Genomic DNA, 12,242 nt, shown 5'->3' with positions numbered 1-12,242 from the left:
GCCAGGCTGAACCTGGGAGTATGGAACTCCCATCTGGGTCTCCCACATGGCTGGCGGGGGCCCGAGCACTTGGGCTGCCTTCTGCTACTTTCCCAGGCGCATTAGCAGGGAGCTGGGTCAGAAGTGGAGAAGTGAACACAGAGAGGCACTCACATGAGATACTGGTTTTGCAGCTGGCAGCTTAACCCGCTGTGCCACAACGCCAGCCCTTAGCTTAGGGATCTTGATTTGAGTCTTTTTGAAACTTTTGGGCGGAAAAATCAGCTTTACTGTAAAATCCATCTCTAAGATAACTGTTGCTTTCCTTGTTTCTAGTAGCATGGCAGCGTGCTTATTGTTTAGTTTTTATTTATTTTCATTTACTTGAAAGAGTGATGGGAGTGGGTGTAGGGAGGGAGGGAGAAAGTTATCTTCCAGATGCTGGTTCACTCCCCCGCATGCCTGCAACAGCCAGGGCTAGGCCAGACTGAAGCCAGGAGCCTGGAAGTCCATCCGGTCTCCTGTGTGGGTGGCAGGGACCCAAATACTTGGGCCATCCTTTGTTGCCTCCCAGGATGCATTTCAGGAAGCTGGGTTGGAAGCAGAGCGGTTGAGCCTGGAGTTGGCACTCTGATACAGGATGCTGATGTCCCAAACGGTGGCTCAACCCAATGTGCCCATGTCTGCCCCTTATTTTTTAAAAGATAATGTTTTGGGGCTAGTGCTGTGGTTCATTGTGTCAAGCCTCGGCCCGCAACACTAGTATCCCATATGGGTGCCGTTCAAGTCCCACTGCTCCACTTTCAATCCAGCTCCTTGCAAATGCGCCCAGGAAAGCAGTGGAAGATGGCCCGATGCTGTGGGCCCGTGCTGCCCACATGAAAGACCTGGAAGAAGCTCCTGGCTCCTGGCTTCGGCCTGGCCCAGCCCAGTCATTGGGGCCATTTGGCGAGTGAACCAGTCTCTCCTCTCTCTCTCTCTCTAACTCTGCCTTTCAAATAAGTAAATCTTTTTTTTTTTTTAATGATAATGTTTTTGTGTTGGAAATAAGTATCAGATGACTTTATTAGTCATGCCCAAACTCTGAATCTTCCGTCGAATGGTTTAATGAAAATCATTAGACAAGACAAGAGGAGTAGTGCAAAGAAAGCCCAGGCCTGGCTGTTCTATACCTGTGTTAAAAGGAATTTGGTAAAGGTTTCCCCTTGTGTCCTCCACCACACGACTGGACATACTCTCCTTCCCTGTTCAAGCCTTTCCCTCGCTGACAGTGACCCTGAGAGTTTCCAGCAGGTTCAGGCCTAGCTCTTTCCTGTCACCGTATTTGGCCGCTTTGCTGCTCTGACTCCTGAGTGATGCAAGAGGCAGGCCTAACTGGTGAAGTTACATTCCTAAAGACCCGGAGATAGTACTTTGCAAGTCTGTGGTTCTCCCATCAAGGAAGTTCATTTTCACAGGTGGAGAATGCAGATCAGAGTTAACATACTGTTGCTTGGAACGAGAGGCTTTTTTTTTTTTTTAAAGATTTAGTTATTTGTGGATGCAGCTGGAAACCATTAGAAAAGTAAAATGAGCCAGTCCCAAAAAGACAAATGCCATATGTTTTCCCTGATCTGTGGTAACTAATAGAATACAAAAAAAATGTAATATAAGCAAAATTGACATTTTAAGACTTGATTATTATCTACAGCCCTTGTCTCTACTGTCGAGATACAGTGTTTTTTTCTTATTATTATTTGTTGAGTTCTTAGCGGAGGGTTAATCTTATGATTAAAAAATAATCTAAAAGTATGTCATTGTGAAAATTAAAGAATAAGAAAGGAAGGAGGGGGCCGGCGCTATGGTGCAGCCGGTTAAAGCCCTGGCCTGCAGTGCTGACATCCCATATGGGCACCGGTTCTAGTCCTGGATGCTCCCCTTCCCATCCAGCTCTCTGCTAATGCTCCTGGGAAAGCAGCAGAGGATGGCCCAAGTGCTTGGACCCTTGCACCCACGTGGGAGACCCTGAAGAAGTTCTGGCTCCTGGCTTTAGATCGGCTTAGCTCTAACCGTTTCAGCCATCTGGGGAGTGAAACAGCAGGTGGAAGAGCTTTCTCTCTTTTTCTGTCTCTACCTCTCTCTGTAACTCTTTCAAATAAATTAAAATAAATCTTTAAAAAAAAAAAAAAAAAAAGGAGGGGAGGGCAGCACTGTGGTGTAGCAGGTAAGGCTGCTGCTGTAGTGCCGGCATCCCATATGGGCGCTGGTTGGAGTCCCGGATGCCTCACTTCTGATCTAGCTCTCTGCTACGGCCTGGGAAAGCTGTGGAAGATGGCCCAAGTCCATGGGCCCCTGCACTCTCGTGCGAGACCCAGAGGAAACTTGCTGGCTCCTGGCTTCAAATCAGCCCAGTTCCAGCAGTTGTGGCCATTTGGGGAGTGAACCAGCAAATGGAAGACACCCCACCACCACCACCACCTCTGCCTCTGCCTCTGCCTCTGCCTGTCTGTAACTCTGCCTTTCAAATAAATAAATCTTTAAAAAAATAAATTAAAAAGAAAGGAGGAAGGGTAGGAGTGGGGCCGAGAAGGAGGGTGGGTACTCCTAAATCTGTGTTTATGAAATACATGAAATTTGTTTACCTTACATAAATTTTAAAAATTAAAATAAAAAAATGTATTTATTTGAAAGGCAGAGTTAGAGAGAGGGAGAGACAGAGAAGGAGATCTTCCATCTGCTGGTTCACTCCTCAAATGGCTACTTCGGCCGGGACTTGATCAGGCTGAAGCCAGGAGCTTCATTGGGTTTCCCACTTGGGTGCAGGGGCCCAAGGACTTGGCTTATCTTCCACTTCTTTCTCAGGTACATTAGCAAGGAGCTGGATGGGAAGTGGAGCAGTTGGGACTGGAACTGGCACCCATATGGGATTCTGGTGGTGCAGGTAGTGGTTCAACCTGCTGCACCACAGCACCTGTCCCATGATACTCATTTGTGCTATCCATCAAGTATTTTTGTTTTCCATTTCCTGAACATACAGTAAAATTGTACTTGCTTGCCCCTTTGAAGTTTGGTATGGCCTTGTTGCTTTTGGTCGGTGAAATGGCATATGCATAAAGTATAGCCCTTCGTGGTAGAAGCTTCTGGTGTATAACTGGCCGCTCTCTTTCCTGCTGTCATTATGGTTGTTAATGCTCCAAATGGTGACTACTCCATGAGTGCGGAACCCGGAGCAAGCTAACAGTGACCTGGGTTTGACAAATAGAGTGAGCAGGAAGTGAAGTGCTGCTGGAATTTGGGAATTATTACTAAGGTACAACCTATTCTATCTGAATTAGTACTAAGGATTCAATAGAAATCTATCTGAAATACACTTTCCTACTTCCAAGTCTTTTTCTGCAGAAGGAGCCATTCCATTCCTGTGTCTTCATACAAATAATCCACATACACTGTGTTAGATTTTGTAGGTGCAGATAAATACTACATTCCCCTACCCTCAAAGAATTCTTTTGTAAGTAGAAGGCACCAAAAAAAAAAAAAAGTAAGAATCATAATACAAGGTGGTGAGAAATAATTACTGAAGAAGAATGAGAGCTGAAGGAACATTAAGGCATAAAGGTCTAATCAGTTTTGGCTTCAGCTATTGGAAGGATGGTTTTGTTAATTACTGTGACATTGGGAACAGTGGGAGAAGAGCAGATTGTGGAGAGGATAGCATTCCATTTTGACCTTGTTTTTGAACTGCTGGGTATCTTTTGGATGGATGTTGGGGCTGGAGTTACCATACATGTACTGATGGCTCCCATTTTTCTATTTAAAGTCGAGGGACTGGAGGTCCAGGGAGTGATGCTGGTAGAGAAGAGAACTAATGTCCAAGTTCTGGGGTGGCAGTGAGGAGGGTGAGAAGGCTCCAGAAAAGACAGTGTTTCAGTGTTTTCCAAATCTGAAGGAAATGGTTTCCTACCTCTGAGGTAGGAAAAGAATCAAGGACAGTCATGGAAAGCCAAATGATACTGTTGATACTTTGATGAGGATAAGAGTAGACTCTTAGATTTGATAATGTGGAGGTCATTGGTGACTGTGACGAGAAAAATATTGGTGCAGTGGGTTCAAGAGAGAATGGGAGAATGGAAGATAGAGACAGTAGTCATAATGATGTGGTTTCAAGGGTTGTAAGGGAGAACACAGTAATGAGTTTGTGGCTGGAAGGCCATGAGGTGTTAAGAGAATTCCTTTTGTTTTTAGGTGGGTAGACATTGTAGCATATTTCTGAGTTGGTGAGAATGATGCAGTAGGGACAGGACAATAAATTAAGAGAAAGAAGAGATACTTGCAAGGGGTGAAGTTCTTGAGTAAGAAGAGGGAATGGCATCTAGCACACAGAGTGGCCTCAAAATAGTCACAATGTGGACACTTCATTGGTGGCAGATTATGAGACCTAAATGCTTATGTGTTGGTAGCTTGATAGTGGGAGAATGTGGAAGTTCTCTTCTGAAGACTTCCTTATTCTCAGGTAAATCAGAAGAAGGGTCTTCAGCTAAAAATGAAGAATGGACTGGTTTGGCTCAGCGGTTAAGACACTGCTTGAGATGTCCACATCCCATCTCAGAGTACCTGGATTGAGTTCTGGCTCCACTTCAAATTCTGGCTTCCTGCTAATGCACAACGTGGAGGAAGCTGGTGATGGCTCAGACATGTGGGTCCCTGGAACCCATGTGGGGAAACTGGATTGGGTTCTGGGTTTCGGATTTCAGCCTAGCCTGACTCTGGCTGTGGGGTGGCATTTGGGGAGTGAACTAGCAGATGGAAGATCTCTTTCTCTCTTTGCCTTTCAAGTAAAGTGAAAATAAAAAATTGTTAAATGTCATTTCTTTAAAAAAAAGAAGAATGAGGTGATTTAAAAATTTCAGGAGAAAGAGGTGTAAAGTTCTCCCAGGAGAGTGAAGAAGACTGAGTTGAAAAATGAAATATTTTAAGATTGCCAGGCAGCACCAAGTACTTCTTTGATGTTTGTGGTTGGAAATTTAAGGTGAGACCCACCATAGGTGTGTGTTCTCCCTACAACCATGTTGAGCTGCTTGCCTGTGGGGAATGTGAGGCGAGGTGGCTGAGGCAGGATAGAGAACAGCAGCACTGGAAGAGATGAGTCAAGGAACTGAGAGGTGAAGATAGTGGTGCATGTTGAGATTATTGTGAACTAAGGCAAGAGTAGTAACAGCAAAAGAGGCAGTGTTCCAGGAGCTCAGATCCTTAGGGAGCAGCGAGGACCAGATGACCCAGGGCCTGTAAATGTCTAACAAGGAGGGATAGTGAGCAGTTATCATTTTGAAAGCATGAAGAAATCATTAAAAAGTCTTTTTCTTCAGACCAGAAGGACTTGAGTTTCCAGATTAAGACGATTTGCTGGGGTGATGTTGTGGCATAGAAGTTAAGGCTGCTGCCTGTGACGCTGGAATCCCACATGGGCACCAGTTTGTGTACCAGCTGCTCCACTTCCGATCCCGATCCCTACTAATGGTCTTGGAAAGGTAGCAGAAGATGGCTTTGAATGTTAACCAAAGCACCGGGACCATTTTATTCCAATTTCTCACTGCTTCCCCTAGATCAGTTCCTCCCTAAATGTGAACTGCTGTTGTCAGCTATTATGCAAACACTGCTTGCACTAGTTATTTACTGAGTGACTAGGGGATAATTACAGGTGAAGCTGTGGGCTATGTTAAATTCCATGAATGTTTAGAGAGCGAAGAGCCAGAGTTGTGTGCTAGGTGGTGAGGAAGTGGTTCATGATGGCGAGGCTCTGCAGAGCAAACTATAATTAAAGCCTCACACCTCCTGGAGGCTGGTTATCTTCTCAAGTGGTGTTTATTAGCCAGTTGCTAATACCCGTGATTCTCTGCAAGTCTGTAGTTATAGTACAGATGGTCTCTGTCTTAAGAAAATCCAAGATGCAAAAGCAGGACTATGCCTTTGAATGTCTACAATGTAAAGTTTTAGCTTCCATGTATTTGCTTAGATGCTGGGCAGGGAGGCTTGGGTGTGGCACTTTCCGGAAGCAAAAAGAATGCTTAGGTAGGCCTAGAGTAGAGGCCTACGTTTTCTTCCTTCTTGTTTGTGTCTGGGATGACAGTAGATAGGATTCTTATTTAGTGAGTATCATGGCATGAATGAGTGGGCAATATTGCAACAATTTTTCACAACTCCTGGGCTCTTCTATGATATTTTCTTCTTTGGAAAGGGGGTGCGAGTGAGATGCAGATGGCCTTTATATGACACAGCTTAAATTACTGTTTTTGGGCCGGCGCCACGGCTCACTAGGCTGATCCTCCGCCTAGCGGCGCCGGCACACCGGGTTCTAGTCCCGGTCGGGGCGCTGGATTCTGTCCCGGTTGCCCCTCTTCCAGGCCAGCCCTCTGCTGTGGCCCGGGAGTGCAGTGGAGGCTGGCCCAGGTGCTTGGGCCCTGCACCCCATGGGAGACCAGGAAAAGCACCTGGCTCCTGGCTCCTGCCATCGGATCAGCGCGGTGCGCCGGTCGCATCGCGCTGGCCGCGGCGGCCATTGGAGGGTGAACCAGCGGCAAGGGAAGACCTTTCTCTCTGTCTCTCTCTCTCTCGCTGTCCACTCTGCCTGTCAAAAAAAAAAAAAAAAATTACTGTTTTTGCCCTGAAATTTTATTTTTAAAGATGGGGGAAAATAGGCCGGCGCCACGGCTCAATAGGCTAATCCTCCGCCTGTGGCACCAGCACCCCAGGTTCTAGTCCCAGTCGGGGCACCGGATTCTGTCCTGGTTGCCCCTCTTCCAGGCCAGCTCTCTGCTATGGCACGGGAGTGCAGTGGAGGATGGCCCAAGTGCTTGGGCCCTGCACCCACATGGGAGACCGGGAGAAGCACCTGGCTCCTGGCTTTGGATTAGCGCAATGCGCCGGCCGCGGCGGCCATTGGAGGGTGAACCAACGGCAAAAAGGAAGACCTTTCTCTCTGTCTCTCTCTCTCACTGTCCACTCTGCCTGTCAAAAAAAAAAAAAAAAAAGATGGGGGAAAATAAACAAGATTTGCAACCTGAATAGCTAAAGCTATTATTTGTGATTTTGAGCCATAGTTTCGAGAAACAGCAACTTAATTGGCATGCTTTTTGTTTTTAACTTATTTTGAAAAAATTTCAGGTTGATAGATGAGTTGCAAATCTAGTGAGTGCTCTTCTAATGAACACTTCATCTGGGCTTCTTCTCAAAACAAAGAAATTAATTGTGGCATAACACTTTAATTTACTTAGAGTTTAGTGGTGTAGACTTTATTTGAATTTCCCTAGTTTTCCACTTTTTTGTATTCTAAGATCCAATCTCAGATTCCACATTGCATGTAGATTTGGCATGCTTTTAGTAGTCAAAGAAGTGAGGGAAAGTAATTGTGGATTCGTTATGAATGAAGACTTGTGAAGCTGACTTAACAAAGAGCAGATTGTGTGAGGAAATGCTCAGAGAAAAGGAAGAAAATGGAAAATAAGATGTTGTTATCCTTGGCATATAGTAAACAGACTTCCAGATAACATTTTCCATTTGTGGTGGGTAGCATCCACTGAAGTTCTTGAATTTAATTTGTAGAGTATCTGATGTATCCCACTTCATGAAGTAGGTATAGATACAAATTGCAACTGGGCATGAATTTTAACCATTTTGGATAAGGTGGCCTATCAGGTGGGAACTACACTTGGGGGCTGGTAAAATATGTTTGACAATAATGGCTTAACTTTAGGGTTAATTCCCTTTTGCAAAAGATGCATATGTAGGGGAGAACAGGCCTGATATACAGCGATCAGGGTACCAGGCCTCTTCTGTGTTTGTATTTTGCTCTCTTTGGCAGGGGACTTCTATCTTCACAGTAGCTCTGTGGTCACCAAATGGTTGCAGGAATTTCAGCCATCACGTCAGGCAAGAAGGGGAAAGGGAAGGGACGTTCTTCCTAGTTGTCAGTTCCCTTTGAAAAAACTTCCATGGAAGCTTCCAATAGTAACTTCTGCATATATCTCATTGGTCAGCTCTGGAAGCCATGGAACTGGCCCTATTGCTGCCCCAAATTAAACTGGTATACTATTGGTAAGAAGTAAGGGAAGAATGGATATAGATTAGGTAGCTCTTTGTTTGCCACAGGGAGGTAGCTGTGTGGAATCAGTGTTGTGTTGTTTCTGATGACCACTGGCTCATTCTGGGAGAGAATGAAAGTCACCGAACAGTTAAATAGTAGCAACCCATTCTTCAGTCAAATCCTGCTTGTGTGTGTCTCTTCAGTTGAGTCACTTATGGTCAGATTAACCATGTATTAGCTATGACATCAGAACCTTGGCTTTTCTTTCCATTGTAGATTGTTGCTCTAGCAAAGACATCAGTGCCATTTCCTTACCACCCATCCTGCCTTTTTTGCAGTTCTCTAGTTCTGCGAAGGGAGATACAGTTGCTGCTTTAATGTAAGACTAGGTTTCTTTCTTTGTTTAACAAAAGAATTATTTATTTATTTATTTGAAAGGCAGAGTTACAGAGAGGGACAGAGAGAAGGATCTTCCATCCACTGGTCCACTCCCCAAACAACTGCAAAGGCTGGAACTTGGCCATACTGAAGCCAAGAGACTGAAACGCCTTCTGGGTCTTCTGTCTGGGTGGCAGGGTCCCATCTTTGACTGTCCTCCAAGGCACAGAAGCAGAGAGCTGGTTCAGAAGTGAAGCAGCTGGGACTGACCCTGCACTTATGTGGGATGCTTGTTCTGTAGCTGTTGGCTTAACCCACTGTGCCACAATGCCAGCCCTGGCCAGGTTTCTTAAATCCATAGCAGTTCTATGGTAATCTCCTGTTAATCAGTATCTGAAGTCCAGATTAGTGCTGATAAGATTTTTATTACTCCTGCTGTTGACCTCCAACATCTTCTTATGAAAATTTTCAAAAGACAGAAAACGTGAAAGGATTAGTCATTTGCTTTATCATATATCTGTCTTTCAATCCATACTGTGTGTGTGTGTGTGTGTGTGTGTGTGTGTTTTAAGATTGATTTATTTGCAAAGCAGAATTAGAGACAGAGAGAGTCTTCCATCTGCTAGTTCACTCCCCAAGTGGCCACAATGGCCAAGGCTGAGCCAGGCTGAAGCCAGGAGCTTTATTCAGGTCTCCCTTGTGGGAGGCAGTGGCCCAAGCACTTGGGCCATCTTGGGCTGCTTTCCTGGGCGAATTAGCAAGGAGCTGGATTAGAAGTGGAGCAGCCAGGACACGAACCATTGCCATATGGAATGCTGGCATCACAGGCAGCAGCTTTACCTGTTACACCACAACGCCAGTTCTGTATCCATCCTGTTTTTAATGCTTCTCCAAATAAGTGTAGACATCAGTGTGCTTCAACCCTAAACATGTCCTGGGATTGATTTGTATTAAGAATGCTTTGTGTTGCAAATAACAAAACCCAACTCAAAGGATTTAAGTAAATTGACTTATAGGGCTGGAAAGGGTGGTAGAGAGGCAGACTTGTAGGAAGAGCAGCATGAACTAAAAGGCTTCAGGGTTAGTTTTAGAGTTTATTTTTTATGCAAAATATATCTGTCTAGAGGAGAACAGGCCAGTTGTTGGAACCAAGGTTGCTCTCTAAACAGTTGCCTCTGTCCTTGCTGTCTCTCACTGCTGTTTCTCACCACCTGGCTGTGTGTTCTGTGAACATGCATTTCCTGAAGCAGGGGGGATGGCTGCTGCAGCACCAGGCTACATTTTTCCTGTACCTCGACCTTAAAAGCCATTTCTTTTCTACCTCTAAAATGAGACATCCAGAGGCAAGTGTTTGGCACAGTAGTTCACATTCCACTTTGGTCACCAGCATCCCGTATCGAGTGGCTGCATTTGAGTCCCGGTTCCTCTTCTGTATCCTGCTAATGTGCAGAACCAGTTAATGAGATTGATCTCTCTCTCTCTTTCTCAAATACATACATACATACATAGCTGAGAATAAAATGAGATGTCCCTGGGAAGAATTCCAGTTGACCTGGCTTGCCGCTGGATAGATCATGGTAGGACACTGGCCAGGAGGGAACACAGGATGTTTCCAGCGGGGATAGAGTTGAGAAACATGCCAAGTGGGGCATACTTGTATACCTCACAGCTTGCACACTCATTCTGCAGGATCCATAAGCCTGGTGCTTACTTTGGAAAAGTACAAAGGAAAGCTACACATGCAAAAATCCTAAATAGAACAACAGTATATTGAATCTAGAAGTGTGATAAAATACCAGTACCACTTCATACATACATAGGGTTTATCCTAGAAGTGCAAGAGTTGTTCATTATTAGGAAATCTATTAACAAAATGAGTAGACTATTAGATGCCCCCAAAACACATCTGCCTAAAATTTGACACTCATTCCTGATTTAAACCAGCTAACATAATGAGGTACTGGCCAATATAGTAAGATAAACAAACAAATAAACCTATAACCTGGATTATGGTGGTAGACTCTTAATTGGTCTTCCAGGTTCAACTCTTGACCCCTTTAAGTCTGTTTCAACACCGCATATAGCATGATGTTAATAAAATGTTAAGTCGTTTCAGTAAGTCGTCTTCTTTTGAGAACACTATGAGTGAAAGCTCAAAGCATCACTTGTGAGAGCTGAACTAATTTGTCCCTAAACTCGTGCACTTTTTTTTTATTTCGTCTCCTGCTCTCTTCCTCGTTTACTCTGCTGCAAGCAGGTGGGTTTGGACGCTGCCACTGCAGGACTTCTGCACTTGCTGCATTGCTTGTGCACTCACTTCTTTTCTCCCTGTAAACATACTCTCAGGGGGGGTCTTTCCCATCTAGTTAAAAACCACAATCTACTCTTCTCCCAGGACTCACACCCTTTCTAGTTATCACCAATGGGAAATGTATTTTGCTTATTTATTTTATTCATTTCTCCCACCTCCTCCATTAAAATGTAAGTTCTGGGGGATCACCATTGTGGCACAGCAGTTTAAGCTGCTGCCTGTGACACCAGCATCCATATGAGCCCGGGTTTGAGTCCCAGCTGCTCCACTTCTGATCCAGCTCCCTCCTGATGCACCTGGGAAAGCAGAGGAAGATGGCCTAAGTACTTGGGCACTTGCTTCCTGTATGAGAGACCTGGAAGGAGTTCTTGGCTTCTGGCACCAGCCTGACCCAAAGCTGGCTTTTGCAGCTATTTGGGGAGTGAACTAGTATATGTGAAAGATCTTTCTCTCTGTCTCTGTCTCTTCCCCTACTCTGTATCTCTGCCTTGCAAATAAATAAAATAAATCTTAAAAAAAAAAAAAAGCCGGTGCCGTGGCTCAATAGGCTAATCCTCCACCTTGCGGCGCCGGCACACCGGGTTCTAGTCCCGGTCGGGGCACCGGATTCTGTCCCGGTTGCCCCTCTTCCAGGCCAGCTCTCTGCTATGGCCAGGGAGTGCAGTGGAGGATGGCCCAGGTGCTTGGGCCCTGCACCCCATGGGAGACCAGGAAAAGCACCTGGATCCTGGCTCCTGCGATCGGATCAGCGCGGTGCGCCGGCTGCAGCGGCGGCCATTGGAGGGTGAACCAACGGCAAAAGGAAGACCTTTCTCTCTGTCTCTCTCTCTCTCACTGTCCACTCTGCCTGTCAAAAAAAAAAAAAAAAAAAAAAAAAAAAAAAAAAAAAAAGTTCTAGGATTCTTGTCCCAGGAATTTTTACCTGTACAGTCATTGAGAAATCTCCAGTGCTATAAATGGTGCCTGGCACACAGTGATGAGCCGTCAAAACTTGGTAAGTTAATGAGTTGGGTTAAAATCTGCAGATAGTGAAAGCAACAGGTAAAACTGCTAAAATTCATACTTGGAAGACTTATAATAGACAAGCCCATTAGAACTAGAGTTAAGCAAGTTCTTTGAAAAATGTAGTATACTCAAGATGGTATTCAGAATAAGAACAAAAACTATAAAATACTTAGGAGTCAATCTAATAAGAGTATGGAAGACCTATTTGATAAATAAAAAATAAAACCTGACAAAGGATATAAAACAGGAGAGGAGGAAATAATTTTTAAAAAGCATGTTATAGGGGCTGGCATTGTGGTGCAGCAGGTTAAAGCCCTGGCCTCCCATAAGGGAGCTGGTTCGAGTCCCAGCTCCTCTACTGGGAAAGCAGCAGAGGATGGCCCAAGTTCTTGTGCCCCTGCACCCACATAGGAGACCTGGAAGAAGCTTCTGGCTCCTGGCTCTGGATTGGCTCAGCTCCAGTCGTTGCGGCCATCTGGGGAGTAAACCACTGGATGAAAGACCTCTCTCTCT

General features: G+C 45.0%; 1 protein-coding gene across 5 annotated transcripts in view; it reads left to right on the top strand.

The window, feature by feature from the left end:
• Window positions 1–12,242, top strand: part of DNAAF9 (dynein axonemal assembly factor 9) — a 128,664-nt gene that overhangs the window by 2,369 nt on the left and 114,053 nt on the right. The window lies entirely within an intron of this gene.

Source organism: Oryctolagus cuniculus, chromosome 11 (genome assembly GCF_964237555.1).
Source record: "Oryctolagus cuniculus chromosome 11, mOryCun1.1, whole genome shotgun sequence".
In the NCBI taxonomy this organism is placed as follows: domain Eukaryota; kingdom Metazoa; phylum Chordata; class Mammalia; order Lagomorpha; family Leporidae; genus Oryctolagus; species Oryctolagus cuniculus.
Note: the sequence above shows the minus strand (reverse complement) of the source record. Positions and strands in the feature narration are given on the sequence as shown.